This window comes from Pezoporus flaviventris, unplaced genomic scaffold (genome assembly GCF_033815535.1).
Source record: "Pezoporus flaviventris isolate CSIRO_AGI_PZ_B2104156 unplaced genomic scaffold, CSIRO_AGI_Pfla_v1 ptg000001l, whole genome shotgun sequence".
In the NCBI taxonomy this organism is placed as follows: Eukaryota; Metazoa; Chordata; class Aves; order Psittaciformes; family Psittacidae; genus Pezoporus; species Pezoporus flaviventris.
This window is the reverse complement of record NW_026892549.1, coordinates 14,034,566-14,053,641: the sequence shown is the minus strand read 5'-3', so window position 1 is coordinate 14,053,641 and position 19,076 is coordinate 14,034,566. Positions and strand designations below refer to the sequence as shown.

Below are 19,076 nucleotides of genomic sequence, written 5' to 3'. Positions count from 1 at the left end.
CATGGACAACCAGAGACCAGTAATTTTGAAATAAGAGCAGGAAAAGGGTTATAATTTTTAACACTGATTCACAAAAATTAAAATGAGTTTGGGACATGAAGAACATTCTGCTATCCTTGCACATCACCCTAAGCACAAACACATCTTTATATGTGTCAGAAAGGCTTTTCCCAGAAGGGAATATTCTTTCCCAGTCCTCAGAAGTATACCACATTTCACAAAGCTGTGTTTCTCCTGTGTTTCCTACTCTACCAGCTTCCACGTTGCCTGTTATCCTTACTTAACCACTGTTTCCACCCCGTGAGATCCTGCCAGTACAGCAGTGAAACTGTGGGGAACCACAGCACGTGGGCATGACTCTGAGGATGCATAAGGAGACATAAAGTACAGGAAGTAGGGTAACCATGAAGGGAGTACTTACCACACCTGTAGAGACAGGCTGAGAGAGTTAGGGTTGTTCAGCCTGGAGAAAAGAGGGCTCCAGGGAGAACTTAGAGCAGCTTCCAGTGCCTACAGAGAATGACAAGAAAGCTGGAGAGGGGCTTTTTATAAGGGCCTGTAGGGGCAGCACAAGGGCGAATGACTTTAAACTGACACAGGGGAGATTCAAATTAGATGTTAGGAAGAAGTTCTTCCCTGTGACAGTGGTGAGGCATTGGCCTCAGAGAAGCTGTGGCTGCCCCACCCCTGACAGTGCTCAAGGCCAGGTTATATGGTACTTTGAGAAGCCTGGTCCAGTGGAAGGTGTTCCTGCCTGTGGCAAGGAGCATAGCTAGATGAGCTTTAAGGTGCCTTTCAAGTCAATTCTATGTTTCCATGCTTCTATGAATTTTTGTATGGTCTTTACAGTGAGGTTAAATTCCTGTACCTGCATGAATATCATTCTGGCTTTAAGGTTTTCAATAAGGCTGGTGCCTTTTTTTCCCTCTGAGATATTTTCATGTGTTCAGTGCAAAGTCACTTGCATATTGAAAGTCAATTCTGAGACAATGACAGCACATCCCTTCCAATAGTGATCCTTAAGAAACAGTTAAGAACCATAAAAGCAAAAGAATCATCAGTTTTCCAGTGAGTTACATGTCACAGGAGTTGATAAGGAACGCAATGTAAGATAAGGAGATGGGAGGAAAATGCAAAGTAAGAGTAGAAAGTGAAGATGACAGAGAACAAGCATGTGGAAATGAGGGGTGATAGCTCAGGGAACATTATATTAGAAAGGGATGGAATGATCAGAAAGGAACCAGAGAGCAGCAGATTGGCTTAAAAAATAAAGCATGTTCAGGAGATGTTGATGGAATCCATCCAACATCTGAACGACTCAATGAATAGCAGACTGTTGAAACTAGATGAGGCACTAACTAATTTAGTTCAGGCTGTCAATAATTTAAATCAGAATGTTGCTGTATTCAGTGCTAATATGAAGACTCTGATTTCAGAAGCTTAAGGTTTTCAGAAGCTGAAATGAAACTGTGCCATTATTTTCCAGTTGTTATTGTTCAGAAATTGTTGAAAGAAATTTTATCAATTCAGTGTTACTGTTGTCTATAATTTTTAATATTTAACAATGTTTCTTGAGTTTTTAAGTTATGGCCTGTATTACCTACTTTGGAGGGTGCTGTGTATGCTGGGAAAGGGCATAGTTTCTTTAACACTGCAGTAGGCCGGTATTACATGTTCAACTGCTCTAACTCCTCAGATAGAATGCTGGTATGGGGTGGGGGTGCGGAATAATTCAAAGTCCTGTATTTGACAAAGGCCCTAGATACTCCCTTCCAATCTGCAGTGTCAGAAAACTCAAATACTTAGCAAACCCTTTCATGTCTGTTGGTTTCATTTAGCAAACAGCTGTTCAGTTATCATAGGTTAAAGGAAAATATTTATTTTAAAAAAAACATTTTAGCCATTTGGAGATTTAGCAAATATGAGTTAGAAATTCAAAGAGGAATTTTTTTTATTTTTATTTTTTAAACAGTAATTTGTGTTACAGGGACACAAAGTAATTTAACAGAAACAGAAAACAGTTTGCAAATAAGAGATTTTAGGAGGGGAAAAATAATATTTTCCCAGAATAGATGTCTACCACTAAAGAACAAAAAACTACACAGAAAACTTATTTAGGCTCTTGGAAGCATAGAAAAAACTGTCCAACAGTGAGCAGAAATTGGAGCATTACCATACCAGTTCAGCACAAATCAGAGTATAACTTAAGGTACTGGTCTCAGTATCTTCACACTGTATGAATTTTCTTAATAATTCTTCCAAGTCATGAAGCTGTTGAATTTCATTTTACTATCTATCTAGGCTGGATCAAGAAGATGTCAGAAGATACGGCAGAGATATAGCCTATGCCTTAAAAAATCAGAAAGCAAACTACAGAATGTAGAAAACACTAAGGGAAAGCACAGTCAGGGTGCTGAGGCATGGATGCATTAGGAAACTGTATTTTGTGCTCTTCAGCCTGGAGCACATAGCTCAACCACCCATTCTCCAAACTCCTAGGCTATGACAAAGGGGTAGATCTCTGAGCCGTGGGGCCCCATTGGGAAATTCTGGTCTGAAGCCAGCTGGGGTTTTACCTTTTTGTAGGGCAATGTTTCACCATCAGATCTCCTCCCAGTGAATGCCCCATTTCCCAGCATAAAGTGAGGATCTGAATATGCAGCTGGCTTTTCTTATTTTTATATAGCTGCATTGTATGTGTGAAAAGTTTTCTGAAAGATTCAGAGAGCTAAAATGTTTAAATGAGACACAATGGAAGTTGGAAAAACGGGGTTATGTGGAAAGGAAAAGCTGGAAGGCAAGAAAAGAGGCTGTTCCTATTTTGTTTGCCTGTTTGCAGAGGTCTGAGCTGCTGCTTTTGTCTTTCCTCTTTCCCCATATGCATTCAGTCTCTATTTTCATAATAATGTTATATCTTCCTCGTCCTTTATTGCATTCAGCTATACTAATGTGCTTGTTTTGCCATATGCTTTCGATATGTCTGTGGGATATCTCCTAGTGCCTATGCTGTAAAGTGTGTGCTGATTTTTTCCAAGGTGTGTTAAATGCTCATGAGGTAGGGATAAGGCCTCCTTTGGAGCTGCAGCACTGTATAACTTATTCTTCAGGACACGTGCTATGGGCAGAGGAAAAAAATATTCTTTGGAAAAATGCATAATACATTCAGCACTTCCACTTCTTCATGTGTCTGCTGTCCATACCACTGGGACCTGCTGTTACCATCCATATGCCAGGAAAAGACTCTCTGCCTGATGCCCAGTGCCATAGGGTTTTCTCATGTTTTGTGTCACTCAGTTCATTTGCAAGGCCTAGGGTGAAGGTTGCTGGTTTTGGTTTCTTCTTTTCAGTGTGTGAAAGCGTACTTTCTTGCAGGTAAATAAATAAATAATGAGCTGGAAACCATTTACAGCTGTGTAGGCAGATGTATCTAGGTTTAGGCTGTGAGTCAAGATCTCTGAGAAAGCCTCGAAAAGAAATGTGGGTTATGATGACAGGACGAAGAAAACCCCAAATCCAAACCACTTGTTGGTTGAGTCACAGGTGCAGGAACATAAGAGCCCCTTTCCTATAAGACCTTATTTATACAAGAGGTGATGGTTTAGAGACACCAAAGTCACCCAGAAGACAAAACAAACAGACAGAGGACAGGCTGCTAAGAATGCTTTGCAGAGTCAGTAAAGTAGCAATGGTCAGCAGTAAATACATCTTCTGACTCTCTGGATAGTTTTTGTTCTTTGTTTTTCCTTCTGCTCGTCTGGCCTAATCTCTTTTATGAAGGGCAATTTATCTTACTCTCTCTGTCTTCATCATGTCAGGGGAACAGGTGAAGTAGCTGAATTTCCAAAGGCAGCAGCGATGCGCACCATATATGATAGGGCATGACCTATTCCTAGCTCTGAATTTCTCATTTTTACCAGCACATACATAGCTGTAGCGTTATTTTTCAAAGGCACTTTACTGTGCACATACCATTATTTAAACAATTTGTACTTAGTTCAGTTTTACACTGACAGATCTCTTGAAATCCTTTGTATCCACATATCAAAAAGTCTACCAAAGGAAAACTTATATCAGCCTGAAATGTTACAGCTTCCAGTAGAAGATAATGCTATATCATCCAGAATTTCTACAATCATTTGAGTGTTGTAACAAAATTCAAATACTATTCTATTGATGATCAGGTAAAAACCAAAATTGTAAGGATTATTATTAAATCACTTTTGTTGTTGTTGTTAAGCACTAGTTTTTCTTATGCTACACAGGTTTATTGAAAATTGCTACTTCTTGGTGTTGTCTACTGGAGATTGTTCTTGGATTTTAGGTCAGTCTGTATTTAGTCAAGTTTTATCAATGTTGTATTGTCGATAGTTTAACAAGCATATAGTCAGACATCCCTTTCAGAGTTGAATTTCTTGTCTAACAGGCAGCATCTCCCCTGCCCCATCTTCATGTTTTGTACTAAAGGCATGTTAAACGGTTTTGAAAGAAATGTTGTTACCAAATTTAATGTATCCAATGTTCAACTCTAATAGCTTGCCCACTGCTTTTACTAAAGGAGAAAAAAAATATTTTCTTATAACTTCAGGTAATGCAAACTGGTGTGGCTGTATAGTATGTATGAGCTGAATCATCATGAATCCAAATTAAATTTCCATTTATGTCCCTCAAAACTTAGTGAAGACAAAAGACATGTTAGTATAGGCCAGAAATTTGGCATGCCAAGTTCCATTCGGGGGATATGTTTTTCAGATGTGGAATACACTCCTGTGAACCAGGATTTATAGCAGAAATGCTGACAGACAATATTGGTGATACTGTTCTAATTTATTTGTGTTGAATGTTTTTTTCATCTCTTTCCCTTTTAATGATCTAAGTCTTTTTGCATCTGGCAGTATGTTTCCTTACTGTTTACCTTTCCTGCCAAAGCAGTAGATCATCCATCTATGACTATGCTTTTCTTGATTTCTTGTTCTCTGTCTTTAATATTTGGAGCCAATTTTCCATTTATTCTAGGACTCCTGTACATCTGATGTTGCCATTAACTTCTAAAGTGGAACCCTATCAAAAAAGTTTTCAAGATGCAAATTTTTCATTGTTAAATATGTGGTTATATTCTAATATATTTTTACCATAAACAATGAAATATCCTACATCCACTCCCAGTTGCTGTAAAAATAAGCCTGTTCTCTTAGATCGAAATGACTGTTTCATACTGCATCTGCTAGGTAACACCATGACATTTCTGCCACTTACTGGGTGCTCAGAACCTCTTCGTGCTCATTTTACTAACCACAAGAGCACTGGAAAACACTGATAACCCAAAGGAGCATGTTAGGAATTTGAATCTCAGATGTATATATGATATTTATTATAAGTATTATATTATATTACATTACATTATATTATATTAATTATATCTATCTAAAACTAAACTGATGATTATGTAATTCAGTGACATTTACGTTTTTGGAACATAACCTCTGCCATCACACTTTGCCATAGCAGTAACAACTCTCAAATCTGTGAACAGCTGAATATGCTCCCATTGCAGCTGAAGAGAGGGTGGATCCATAGTTGTCTGGGTTTTTAAAAGCTGGAGGCTACAGGCAGGGAAAGGGGTTTGACCAAACGTCCTATAATACAGCACCAGCACTTCTTATGAGCCTTTAGGCCCTGGTGAAGAATCAGCAGGGTTTTGGGGACATCTCTTGTAAATGGGTTAAGGGCAATAGGAAACATATTCCAGTCAAATAGGAGACCCAACTTCAAGGGTCTTCTTTTCTTTTCCTTCTGTCTCACATCATCTGCCTTTTGGGGACTTGCTCCTTCTGCCCTCAGCTCAGGACCCAAAACACACATTCCTTTGGTGTACCCCATCATTGCCTCTGGGCTCTCAGAGACACATCTTGCACAATTCTGTGGCTTATTTTGTCAGCTCTGGATTGTGGATAGCGCCAGCTGGAGACCTGTAATACCACCTACACATAACAAGGGCTAGCTTTGTATCTGCTCTGTCAGGTAGCACACGGGTCTTCTCCAGCACAGCAGGGATAACTGGCCATGCCCAGCTTCTGGAGTGCTCAGAAACTGCTAATTTTTATTCAAGTTTAATAAACAGCAATGCTCTGAAATAAAAGCATAAATTACAGGTAGTAGCCTAGCTGAATAAGTCTCTGGTTTTGAGACCCTAGGACCAAACCTGAGATTGGGCATTTTAAATTGGTCTTTTTTCTGCTTTTAGTTTGCGTGAATCATGTTTTTTTTCCCCTGTTATTCTCAAGTACTGGCCACTTTTAGTTGGACACAACTCTCATAGACAAGCCCTTAAAGTAACAGCTCATTCATGCTATTTCATTTAAATAAAGATTATAAAGGAAACTGTAATCCTACTGATTTGCAAATTGAACTGTTTTGTAGATGTTATTTAAACAGTGCCACTACAACTGTCTTTCATGAGGAACATGGTACAGTGAGAGAGATCAAAGATTCATAAGGAAGCTCTTTTTTTGAAAGCTGATGCTCCTGGCTTCTTTAACTAATTGAAAAATTTTCTTTACAAGAACAGACCTTCAAGCGCTCTAGCTGCTGCCACTAGCCTTATCATTACAAAGTTGCTACTTCCTCCTTTAAGGGACTAAGCTGGAGATTAATGGAAGAATGTGCTAGCACTTCAGGATGAACTTTGTCTATTTTCAGTACACTATACAAATACTTAAAACAGAGGTAATTATCAATGACCTCAGATTGAAAATAAATTAATGGCTTCCCATTTTTTTCAGCTCAGAGGTAGTCTTTGTAATTTCATGAGATGTCACAGTGCAGATCTGCATTTTGTCTTAACTGAGTACGAATTTAATAATGTTGAAAGGGAAGAGGAGTAGTACTGGCTTGGTTTTTGAGGTCAAAGCTGTGCATGAGGGAGTCGCTTCTGGGGCTGACTGGTCTGCCAGTGGACCAAGGTAGATATTCTAGTTCTGGCTTTGGCACAATTTGCCCATGAGAAAGATGTTTAAATAAGCTCTGATGTCTTGTAAAGCTACAGCTGTGGTGCTGGAGTGTTATGAATTAAAGGTAGTATCCTCTAGCTCTGTCACTCTGGACTTCACAATAAGACAGTAAATAAGTTGAATTTCTTTACGCATGTGGCTTTTTGGTTGTTGTTTTGTTGCTTTTTTTTCTGAATTGGAAGTTGCATTTCAGCTTTTATGCTCCGTGAGAGACATGTGCAATTGAGTCAAGTCTATCAGTTGCAATCATGTCTAGCGATTTTCTATAATGAGAAAAGGGGCAGTAAATTACTACCTTTTAAAATAGAAAACCTGTTTATATGTGGCCTATGTATTTTAAGAGTACAATGGGATATTTATAAAATGATGGATTTATAGACTTAAGTTATAGCAATGGAAGATTTTTTTCAACTTCTGCTGTCAAAAAGCAGTCCATGGATATTAACAGCTATCTGTACTTCTATAAGTTAAATTTAACTGTAGAAGCCCATTGGTATTTTGGATCATATGCTACCATCTGAAGTCAGAAAAACTCCACAGCCATAACTGACAGTCTGACTTGACATTAAGTATGACCAGCTATTGCTGTCACCTAGAATTGATCATACAGTAACTACACATTTGAGTGCTGTCACTGTTCTGCAAAGTACCAAGTACTAGTTTAGGATAACTTGTAAATAGTCAAAACCTTCACACTTAGCATACTTCATGATTTACCCTCTAAGGTTATACATTCTGAGAACTTGATGGGAAATAAAAAGAGAAGTAAGAAGAGAAGTAAGATGGAAGCTTTCTATTACTACTAATTTTAACCTTAAATTGTCTATATCTGAACTGGAATTGAAAGTCTGATTTTCAAAGCCCCTTTTGTAAAGACCTGCACACGGTACAGCTGTCCCAGGCTGCAGTTTTCTGAACTCAGCTCTGCATCAACGATGTACTTCAAACTTTTGAAGTAGAACTGCACCAGGTTGCTCCTTACTGCTCTGCATAATTCTTGACACCTTCCTCCCCCTCCCCTTTCAAGGAGGGGATTTAAACTAAATTAGCCTCCTTCATTGCCATCAGGTGAATGGTCTTTGAATTCCAGGCAAGAGCAAGCTCTGTTATCAGAAAACTTCTAACTGCTTCTGCCAGTGGGGAGACAGGTGCAAGAAAAACCACTTTTAACCCTCCATGGTTTGCTTAATCGCACCAGAGGACTTGATTAAGAAAGTACAGTGTTTACTTGAATTTGTGAGTTTTGCAATGGAAGCTTAAGCAGTTTTCTCTCTAGTGGCACTTTTTTTTTCCCTGGAAACAGAAATGTTACATTAATAACTCTGTTAAACAGAAAACTTGTGAGTGGGCCTCTCTGGCAAGAAAGAGTCACATAGATTACATTACATTGTGTGCCAGTGAGGAAGGTATATGTAGAAATAAGTTTATATTCCATGAGTGAGGCTTTTATCTATTTATATCACCTCCTACATAAAGCTACCCAGGCCAAACTCCCCTACAGAGATAGTCCCGAGAACTTCGCTATGCACATAGAGAGGCAGAGCCACCAGGAAGGGCAGAACATCTTTTAAATTCCAGATGTCCTTATTCTAGTTTAGTTACAAAGTAACTCAGGAGCATGATGTAGTAAATGAAAACAGACGTCTGAGTCAGGCAGAGTAGCTGGGATATCCCCCCCCCCCCCCCCCCAGTGCTGTGACTATAATTTTCCAACCCAATTAAAGATTGGAAACTTAAGCAAGGAATCATAATTGCAGCAAAGGAGGAAAAACATAACAGGCAAATTCCTGTCCTTCCTCTTTTGGGGAGTGCAGGGATGTGCGGCTGATAGAGCTGGACCTACTTCTGCTGCAGCACCGACCGTCATGGGGACCAAATCCCTGGGGTTCAGCCTGACTGACCCAGCTCAGAGATTCCTCTGAGCTGTTTAACCTCTTGGTGCCCAAAGCTGCAAGAGGGGTCTAAAGTGAGACTTAATTCATTCTGCTCAGGAAGTGCTTTAAGATGCTTGTTAGAAAGGTGTGATCACACACACAGACAGCAGAGGCCTGGGCTGAGCAGATGTCTTTCCCCATTTGCCAGCATAGCAGTCTGTATAGCAATGAATCCAAAACCACCTTGTTCCTGGATTTATTAACCGAGTAATTAACAATATTCCACTTACTTTTACTCAGTTGTTCCTCTACATAATTTTATGTGCCATGCATGGCACTGGTTAGATTGCCACATTAAACAAGTAGAAATAATAATGCAGCTGGAAATCCATTGATGACCTGAGATATCAAGGAATTTCCTTCCTGACCCTTGTGATTATTGTTCATGAGTTCCTACCTGAGGGCCGTGGCTGTCTGGCAGTGCTGGTCCCTGAGAGTGAAGGCAGAGGTTGACCATTTCTTCTGCCTCCCTGACACTATGGCATGGCTATTTCCTATAGCAGTATACATAAGCCTGACTTTGCACTCAACCTTGTATTTCTTAACATGGGCAGGGAAGAAGGGTGAAGGGAGTCAGGTGCATTGGTCTGTGATGTTCCTTCCCAAAGACAATGCATTCGACAGTCAATTAAAACAAGTTTTTCTATACCTAGTGCTAATTCATGTCCCTTCCTTCATCTCTAAGGGGTACCACTGCACATGGGACTGCATAATCACAGCATTCCCTGTTAATTACCTACGTGAGCCAAGACAGAAAATCTCCCCAAGATTCTTATTTGTTTCCTAAGTTTTTGCAGCAGAGGTTTGTTTCTCAGATAAATGGTTGCTATACAGCTCATTCTCACAAATTACGACTCCTGACTTCCTAGTTGGCTGAAAGTGGGTGGAGGATACTAACTAAACTGATAATAAGATGCCAGTGGGTGGATGTGGAGGCAACATCTGTATGTCTGATCTCATGTGCTGATCTCGTATACTGGCAGGGACATGCATGACACTTTGTTATTCCAGAATTATCTCAAGGACATAAAATTCTGACAGCTGGAACCTGGTCTAGAGAGTCTGTGTTGTAAAAGAGCTCTCTCCTGCTGCTGTGCTGGGCTTTCTGGCATTAACAGAACAGGAAAAAATGCCCTTACTTTTTCTTCAGTTAACTTAGTATGCAGCATGCAATATACGTAATGCATGAGAACGACGTAAATGTGCATGCATGCATACAATGTATATATAAATGCATAGAAGTTCCATATTTTACTGCAGCTGGATGATTGCAGACCATTACCTGAGAGAGACAAACAAGAGTTTCCCTTATGTGGATGAAAGACTATTCCACCTGGAAAAAAAGCACTGCCAAAGCGGAAAACACACTATTGGCCGTACAAGTTAGATGGCTCTCATCCATGAATATGGTTCAATTACTTTGCACTGTTCCAACACCTGGAAAAGCAGCTTACTCTTCTTCCTTGAGACTCCTCCTGCCTAAAGGAAAGAAAAAACCCTTCAAGTGCATGGGCAGTAAACACCATGTATTTCTGAAACAGAAATCTTAACAAAAGCTCCTTGCATTTATGTAGAGTGCAGAGTGAAAATGCGATAGCTGTAGTACATTTGTATTTTAGTAACGCTTCTTGTGCCACTTCACTCAGTATTTATTTCAAAAATCACTGTGGTTGAAAGCTAGGAGACTGTGAACATAAAAGTAACAGTACAGGGGAGTGTATGTACAGGAATGGTAATAGCAAAGTTAACACAGGGATCTGAGGTAGGTCTGATGGTATTTAAGATTTTAATTATCTGGACATTGCTGCAGTGACGTTTTCCAGAAAAAAAAATATCTGAGTACATAAAGGAATTAGTGAAAGAGGGAAGGCAATCTAAAGAAGCACCTTTTGCTTCTGATGTCCTTTAAAACCCTCACTGCCTTCAGCTCTTTCTCATCAGCTTTCCTAACCAGTCTTCTGCACTTTGTAATTTGGAAAACTGTCATTGGAAGCATTAACAGCCATAGTCATAGTGTTGCAGTTCATGCAAGCTGTTATGCTTTTTGTATAAGTAGAGGCTTTAACCAGGAATTTCCAGGTTTGGTGGTGTTTTTGTTTTTTTTCCTTTTTAAAATTTTTTACTATTATTATTATTTTTCCATATTGTGAATGGCTCAAGAGAGACTGCCAGAAATGAAGCCTTCCCTTCACCCACTGCCACCCTGCAGGTAACAAGTGATGGGTGTGAGGGAGCTGGAAAATGGGCCTCCAGCGGAAAAAGCTGGGAGCATTGCTACTTCTCACTGGGGAAAGCAGGAATTTTCTGGGCTGCCCAGAGGAGTGGTGACCACGCGCATGGCACAGCTAGCTGGGAGGAATGTTTCTGGCCTTTTGGTATGGGAATCAGAAAGCTGCCTTGTCCTGAGCCACCCGTATCTTCCAGTGTGAGAGTAAAGAAGTTATTAATAGAAAAATACTGAGCTTTCTGCTAATACTTTGCTCCTCTGAGGTGCCAGTGACAGATACTATGTGGGATTTTGTGCGTGAGATGGTAGTTTTGTGCTGGAAAAAAAAAAAAAAGAGAGTTCTTTAAATATAGGTCACCCTGTGAAAAAACTTGAGAAGCCTGAGCTGAATCAGTTTTCCAAGGCCTTGCTATCCCACTAGCTTGGGTTTTTTTTTGTGATAAATGATACCAACTCAAGTTGGAAGGGGCACCTAAATGGATGACTCTTTTGTAATTGTTGGTATCTTCCACCTTGCAGAAGGGACTCTTCTGCACTACTAATCAGATGCTAGCAAGCTGGGGTCTTCTGGTGCCATGGGTTAAACTGGCAAAGAATCTGACCCATCATTTCCAAGTAGTCCATTATGATTGCCCTTAATACTCCAGGATCCCAAAAGGCTTTGTTTATCATTTACTGTGAATTTAACTCAAATAAAGAGCTCAATACTATCACAGAGAGACTGGAGGGAGAGGAAGGTGGGAGGGGCAAGTTATTTCAGTTTTTTAGCACACTTTGGTGCGAACATTTTATTGGCTGAATCACAGATGTTTTCTCTGCAGCAACCTTGTTTACCTCTGATCTCTATTCCTTCCTTATTTCTTTCAAATGTCAACAAAATTATAACCATTATAATAATAATAAACTGTGATCCTATGCACAAATCAAAGAATAAAGTCTGGCTCTGTACAGCAAGTAATGATCTAAGACCACATCATGCTTTAGTTGCACAATCTAGGTTCTCATAAACTGCTTTAATATCCTTTTTGTTTTTTCTCTTATGGTGCTTGTTTTCACTTTTTTTTTTTCTTTTTTTTTTCTTGTTTTTGCTTTCATATAATTAATGTGGAAGTGACTGTTTTGCTTGAATGGTATTTGGCTTTTAGAAGAAAAAAATAACTAATACACTAGCCTGCTGTGACAGAAAAGGGTTGAATTGGTATTTAAAAGAGGACAATTTCTGCAGATCATTTTGACTATTAGATGAGATGGAGTTTAATTTTCATTGCTCTAAATTAGTCCTGTAGGAGGAGGTCCTCCTTTAAAGGCAAGGCTAATAATGAAACTTGGGGACTGATTCTGGGCTGGTATTAACATACACTAATTCTGTCACATAGAGCTACCTTGGCTGAGTGGCTGCCCCCATTTTCAAAGACTCTCATTTGGTTTTCTAAGCTATAATAGAAAAAACAGAAAACCTCACAAGACAGGAGTAAGTCCAAAGAAATTGCATAAATCATTAAGAGTGGAATTAATTGTTTCCTGTGATTTGCAGACAGCCAAAAGGCTGTTCTTGCTGGCACGGTGCTGGGGCTCTGCCATCTTGGTGATGTCCCTGTGCTTGATAGGTACTTGCTTTCCACACAGGAGAAGCACAAGAGAGCTGAGGCAAAGCTGGGGAAAACCCAGAAAGGAGGAGAAACATATATCTGGTATTTATCTTGATTTGAAGCAAAACTAGCCTCCTTGATTAAATTGTGGTGTGAGCTTTTATTCCACCTGTTCTTGATGCAAGGTGATCTGTATGGCATGTAATAGCTGGTCTCTCCTGTCCAAGGCAGGGAGTGGGTATCCAAACCCATTTCACGGTGACATTTTATTTCCTGAAAGGCACTGGGATGGATTAGGATCTGGAAGTGGTCTACATTTGCAGCTGTACTATTGTGATGTGCATTTATAGGTTCCTGCAGCCTTATGAATTCATACATTTTATCACAGTGAACCAGCTTTTCCATTCCAGGTAGTAGATAATAAATAACTCCTACATCAAATGGTACGGGGAAATATTGAGTAGAAACAGCAAAGACTATCAGTTAAATCACAGAATCAAAGTTTTTAGATGTCAACAAACAACCAGAAAGTCTACATTATGTAGTGGTCAGAAAAAAAATTGCTGTAAGGAATGTATCAGTTCCTCTTGAGCTGTCCATCTACATCAGATCAATAGCCCTTCCAAGCATGGGACATTCAGGCTTTCAGCTTGAGAAATTGAAGTTCTCAAAATAAGTCAGGGTTGTAACACAAGTCCATCATTGTGTGTCACAGAAATGAAATGAGTTGTCTTCTGTTCGATTGATGACTGACATAAAGCTGGGAGGAAGAAAGGGGAAAATAAACGAGACATGGGTTTTTTTGAGAAGTTGTTACAAACACTTCTGTCAAAAAGTTTACACTAAGGGATCTGCTTTCATTTTCATGTACATGCCTAGTTCCATTTACCGATAATAGGAGTTAGATGGTGAGGGGTGGGAGGAGGATTGTGCTGGGCATTGCAGTACTGCTGCTATTCAGAGAGAGTATGCGAAATAAGGAAAAAATGTAGATCAAGCATTTCTTATAAGAAAAAGATGACCGGGAATATATAAGTAGTAGCTTACGGTACTTTCAATTTAGCACTTGGTAATGGCAAATAAGTAAATAAGCAGATATTTGGCCCATTGAAATACATAGACCTGAGTATATAGCTGAAAGAAACCCACATATGAATCAAGTTGCATGTTCAAGCGATTAGTACAGGATCTAAGATGCAAATCTGAGAAGTGAATGCACATTTACAGTCCCAATAAGAACCAGGTATAAAATTTGGCTGGATATCTAAGTTCAGGCTTCAATCTATCTTAAAATGGGGAGGTTGCAGTTGACAGATCCAGGGCTGGTTCTACAGATGTTCCACTGACATTCAAAACAGCAATTCTGAAATTAATGTAGCTCCTCCTGTCAGCTGTGCTCTGTGAAATAATGCACATGAAGAATGATCTGTAAATTTTTTAGTTTTATCGGTTAAAAAGCCCCCTACAGTGCCTACAAACAGGCTAACAAAATCAATGCCTGATGCAGTTACTAGCTGAGCAGCTTGTTGATGTTAAAGGAAATAACTTTGTTATCCAAAGTACAAGTGCTCGTCTATTATCCAGGCTTTCAAAGTGATTGAGCCTGAAATGTATTCTACTAGTGTATATAGATACCCCTGCTACCTTGGAGACCAGGCAGTTTCAATGCATTAAATATAGAAACTACAGTTTCCATTGCCTCGAGTGATAAAAATGGAGACAGAAGCAATGGTTGTGCTTAGGTACATGCTGGGAAATACTGAAATTGTGTTTATAACCTTCTCAGAAATGATGATTCCTTGTTTTCACTGGTTTTTATGGAAATGGTGGGTTTGGGTTCTTGTAAGGTAGTAAGAGCAACTTGCTTGCTGGAGTAGGTTGCTGAAAAGGAAGGCTGTGTTGCTCAGGTTCTATGTACTGGCACCTTCAGGGATGTTGCCTAATTTCTTTGAGCCACACTACATTGGTCTGTTGGGTAGGCCTTAGCAATCACACCTCCTGAAGCAAGCAGCAGTAGGACCTGTCTCTGAAGGTTTCTAATACATCTGAATCAAACAGTTAGGTTTTAACCAGACAGGTAAGTGTAGGCAATACCTGTCACCATGAGGGATGCAAAAAAAAGAAAGGGTATAGGTATTCTTGCATAAAGCAAGCATATTGGCAAAACAAGAAGCACACCTGGAAATTATAATGTTCAAAATAATCAAAAAATCAAGATGACATTAAAAAATTAAATTCAATAGAATCAATTTGGTGAGAGATTTGATGGATCATATACACCAAAATATGAATATGTAGAAGTTAAATAACATCTGTTTAAGAAGTATATTGTCTATTATACTGCTGTCAGGGAGGATGAAGTAGACAGTTTACTAGATTCACTTAATTAAAGTCATGAAAAAGCACTGAATTTTTCAGTCTGTTTTCTAAAAAAAAAAGAAGAATTAGAAGTTTCAACCAAGTAAATATGAATTTTTCTGAAAAGGTTTTTATTAAATATAACCCTGTTTCACGTGGAATAAGCTGTTCACCACATACTTCAGTCATGAATATTTTTTACATTATTTTTTACAAATGCATTTGAATGACATTTTATGTTTAAAATATTTCAAATGAAGAAGTCAAAAAGATTGATTATGGAAGTAGTCATACATTATGCTTTTATTATTCAAATGTTGTTCCTCTTGCTACCCCTCCTTCTTTTCCAGAATAATAACGATGAACCGTAGGTTGGCAAAGAATTTTGCTGATATCAAATCTGTGGTTTTACTGGTATCATTTGAATGAAAATTGACTATAATGGGCTAGACAAACTTCTCAGGAAGAGCAGGCCATCTTGTGCTTGGGAAAAATGACCTTTTTAGATCATTTCAATCCAATTTTGTCTATGATTCTACTTTAACTTTCAAAACATATTGCACATTCCAGCAGAATTTGTTTTGTTACATGCATGTATTTTTATAATATATTTTAAAAAAGTACTTTTTAACTGAGCAAAAATACATTGTGGATATACTAGCAGCTGACATTGGAAAGACATTGTTAGTTTCCTTGTTTTTTTCCCCATGTAAAGTCACACAAGAAATAATGCCTTCTGGGGCATTACATAGAAAAAGATAAACAATTGGAAAGGCCTTCGCTGTTGTCATTTGCTCACGTAACAGTGATAGCTGTCCACTGTCAGGGAAAGCTCAATGCTCCTGGGACAGTTAACTCCTTGTACGTAGGTCTAGCCTAAACTGTAACTTTGAGACCCTCACAGCTTTGCATGTGGATATAAGTAACAATAAAATAAAGTAAGTTTCTGTGTTTGGAACCTTGCACCTTTTGCAGTTCTTATGCTAGCTCTGAAGTGGGATACTCAAGGTCTTATTATCCCCCATTTGGTACCTTGCAGAATTATTTCTGTCTGTAAAGTGTGCATACAAACATTTTACACATTTTTACACATTTTTACAGCATGCAACAGAGAATCAAACCATTATGTCTAAAGAGAAAGATGTATTCATGGTTTTCTCATGCTTGCCATGATCGGCTTCTGATTTCTGAGCTGTTCAGCTACAGATTTTCTGCATTCGACTTCAGACACTGCAGAAGAAGAGCAGCTGGGAAATCAGTGAAGCAGCAGAGCAGAGTGGTTACAATAGGAAAAAAAACCCCAAACTTATTGAAAGAAAACTGTCCGAGGCAGCCCCATGGTGCCCTTTCACACAGAGACACTGTCCCAGGGAGCCCCCTGGGAAATTGCAAGACGTATTTTTCCCTGATAACAATGTAAAAAAACACAAAAGTACACATGGTGTCTTTCTGTGGCACATTGCTTTAGGAAAGTGATACGGTGAGACTGTGCTTTGCTGTAGCTTTAGTAACACTGTGTTCATTTCTGGATGTAGAAATATAAATAAAAGTAAGTTAAGAGCCTAATACAAAAAATGGCTAGTGTCTGATAGAAGACTTGTTTGTTAACTACCGATGAGATCCTGTGTACAATCGTGCTGCCCTGAGGAGTTTATAATACCAGAGCCCAAGCCTACAACATTTACTGCTGTAAATAGCCTTGTGGGACTACAGTAATTGAGGTAACTGTGTTACTTCTGAGCTAGATCATGCAACTCTTACATCAGGCATTAAGCACTTACAGATACAAGAGTAGCCCCATTTACTTTGCTGATGGCTTTTAGGCTGGAAAAATGTAATCACAAAGTTACCTATCCTCAAAAACTCGGGATACTCAGTTACTCAGGAGGTAAGCATAGACAGCAAACAACATGAACAAGAAAAAAATATGAACTATATATAAAGCTAATCTCTTCTGGTAATACTGCTCCCAATTCCAGACAATAAAGCCCAGTTTTGCAAAAAGACTGCCAAAAGACAGCACTACTGTGTGTGCAAGTAGGTTTAGCTCAAATAAAAATTATTGATTCCATCTAAATCCACCCCCTGTAGTGTTACACTCCATCATGGACACACTTCCAAAACACCTCCTGCTTTGACAAAAAGGTTGCACTGATGCTTGGACCCCTGAGGTTGACCAGGACTACTCCAGGACTACTCCATCTTGAGCAGGAGTCTATTTCCCATATTAAAAGTCAGCTTCTTGGCAGAAGAGTGCTGAGCGTGGAAATCCATTAGACTTGCCTATGTGCTGATGAAATCCTGGTGCCATATAATGTGCTATCTTGTACACTCTGATTTGAAAAACAAGTCACAGCAATGGTATCATCACTCCTGTAGCTTTGCACACTCTTGTCGTAAACAATCTAATTTTCTTTGTTGTTTCTGTTTTTGTTTTTTTTTTTTTTAAAGCACTGAGAAGATATTCTGGGTACAGTTCTCCTATAAATGTGGCTGTGTTTCCATTTAATCAAGCTCCATAATGCTATTCGCTGTGCACATTTGGGTAGTCCCTCAAGAAAGGTGTGCCACTGAACAGAGAAAAGGGTGCTTTTCTCTTCAAGCACCTGTGTGCTTGCAGAGAGACCCAGCAGAAATGTATCATGATCTTCAGCTTTAAGAAGAGCATTGAATTCAAATCTTCTCAGTGCCTTCAGGGTTCGGTTGGTCTAGAATAAGCTTTGGAAAGAGAGGGGAAATATTTGCAAATAGTGTCAGGATATTTTTACAAATATGTGCGTCACATTCCTAAGTTGGAAATAATAATTTCTATTTTTTAACTATATTTCTTCTTATTTGCCCTGCAAGGTTATCACTTACTGAGGTCACAATTCTGCACAGTTCTCTGTGTGTTTAGGTCCCTGTATCTCTGTAGTGTGATGCTGAAAAGACGTATCTGTTTTTTTTTGTGGAGCCATGTTTATTTATTCACATTGAGCTCCTGATACAGTCTGGTTTTAAATGATCAAACAGGTTTAAACAGTTGCAATTGTTAGACAATGGCATGTTTATTGGTGAATGCGATTGTGTATTCCTCCCCAGGTATTTTACTGATTAAAAATAATTAAGCACACAATGGCCACATTTTTTCAGGAGCCAAAAAATTATCAATTAGATCACTTGTAGGGTCAATGGAGAGAGAGAAGAGCTTTCACAAAGTCATTTCATTTATCACCTTTTTCAAGAATTTGGTAGTTTCCTTAGAAAACTTGAGAGCTGTTCTTGACAAACTGCTGTGGTTCCATATCCAAGGTTCTGGTTGTTGTTCGTCAAGTTACCTCTGTTGAGGACAGACTTGTTGATCAAAATGTTCTTTCACCTTTGCCAAGTGTACTGAGTTCACCCTTGAATGTTTGTGGGACCCGAGTGGTTCAAGCCCTGAGCAGCCAAATCAGACCCCAGAACTGACCTTGCTGGGGTAGGAGGTCTAACCAGAGACCTCCTAGCGTTCCTTCCCACCTGAATTACTCTGCCATTTTATGATTTGTCCACTTGCCTGAGTGAAAATTATTGCTCAGTTAAGCAGCTAAATCTTTATGCTTTGCTTACAGGGCAGAATACTGGTCATCATCCACAGGAATGTGAAGACTTGTGGACCTTTAAATCTTGCAGTGCACTGCAAATTTTTCATGTGAGGACCAAGTATGGACTATCCTGGTAATATGTCTCTGGCTACTGTGTTTAAGGTTTCTTTGTATATATGTCAGTGTAAAATACTTAATTCTTTTGTAGCAACCTCTTTTTCTGGAAGACCTATCATCCTCCAGTGGATCAATTTGTCTAAAGGAATGTAATCTATATTTACTTTGCAGTAGGTACTGTCGCGCTCAACTCTGCTTTTAGCTGATTCAGCTCCTATTCAGCTTGCTTTGACCTCAGAATTATTCCCTGCTAACTGTCCTCCTGTTCACTCCAATTTGTA

General features: G+C 39.1%; 1 long non-coding RNA gene across 1 annotated transcript in view; it reads left to right on the top strand.

The window, feature by feature from the left end:
* LOC133265027 (uncharacterized) overlaps nucleotides 1-18,814 on the top strand; it is a 161,180-nt gene extending 142,366 nt beyond the window's left edge. The window contains exon 3 of the long non-coding RNA XR_009741847.1: nucleotides 18,706-18,814. This is a non-coding gene — a long non-coding RNA (uncharacterized LOC133265027). The remainder of the gene's footprint in view (nucleotides 1-18,705) is intronic.
* Nucleotides 18,815-19,076: the final 262 nt, after the last annotated feature.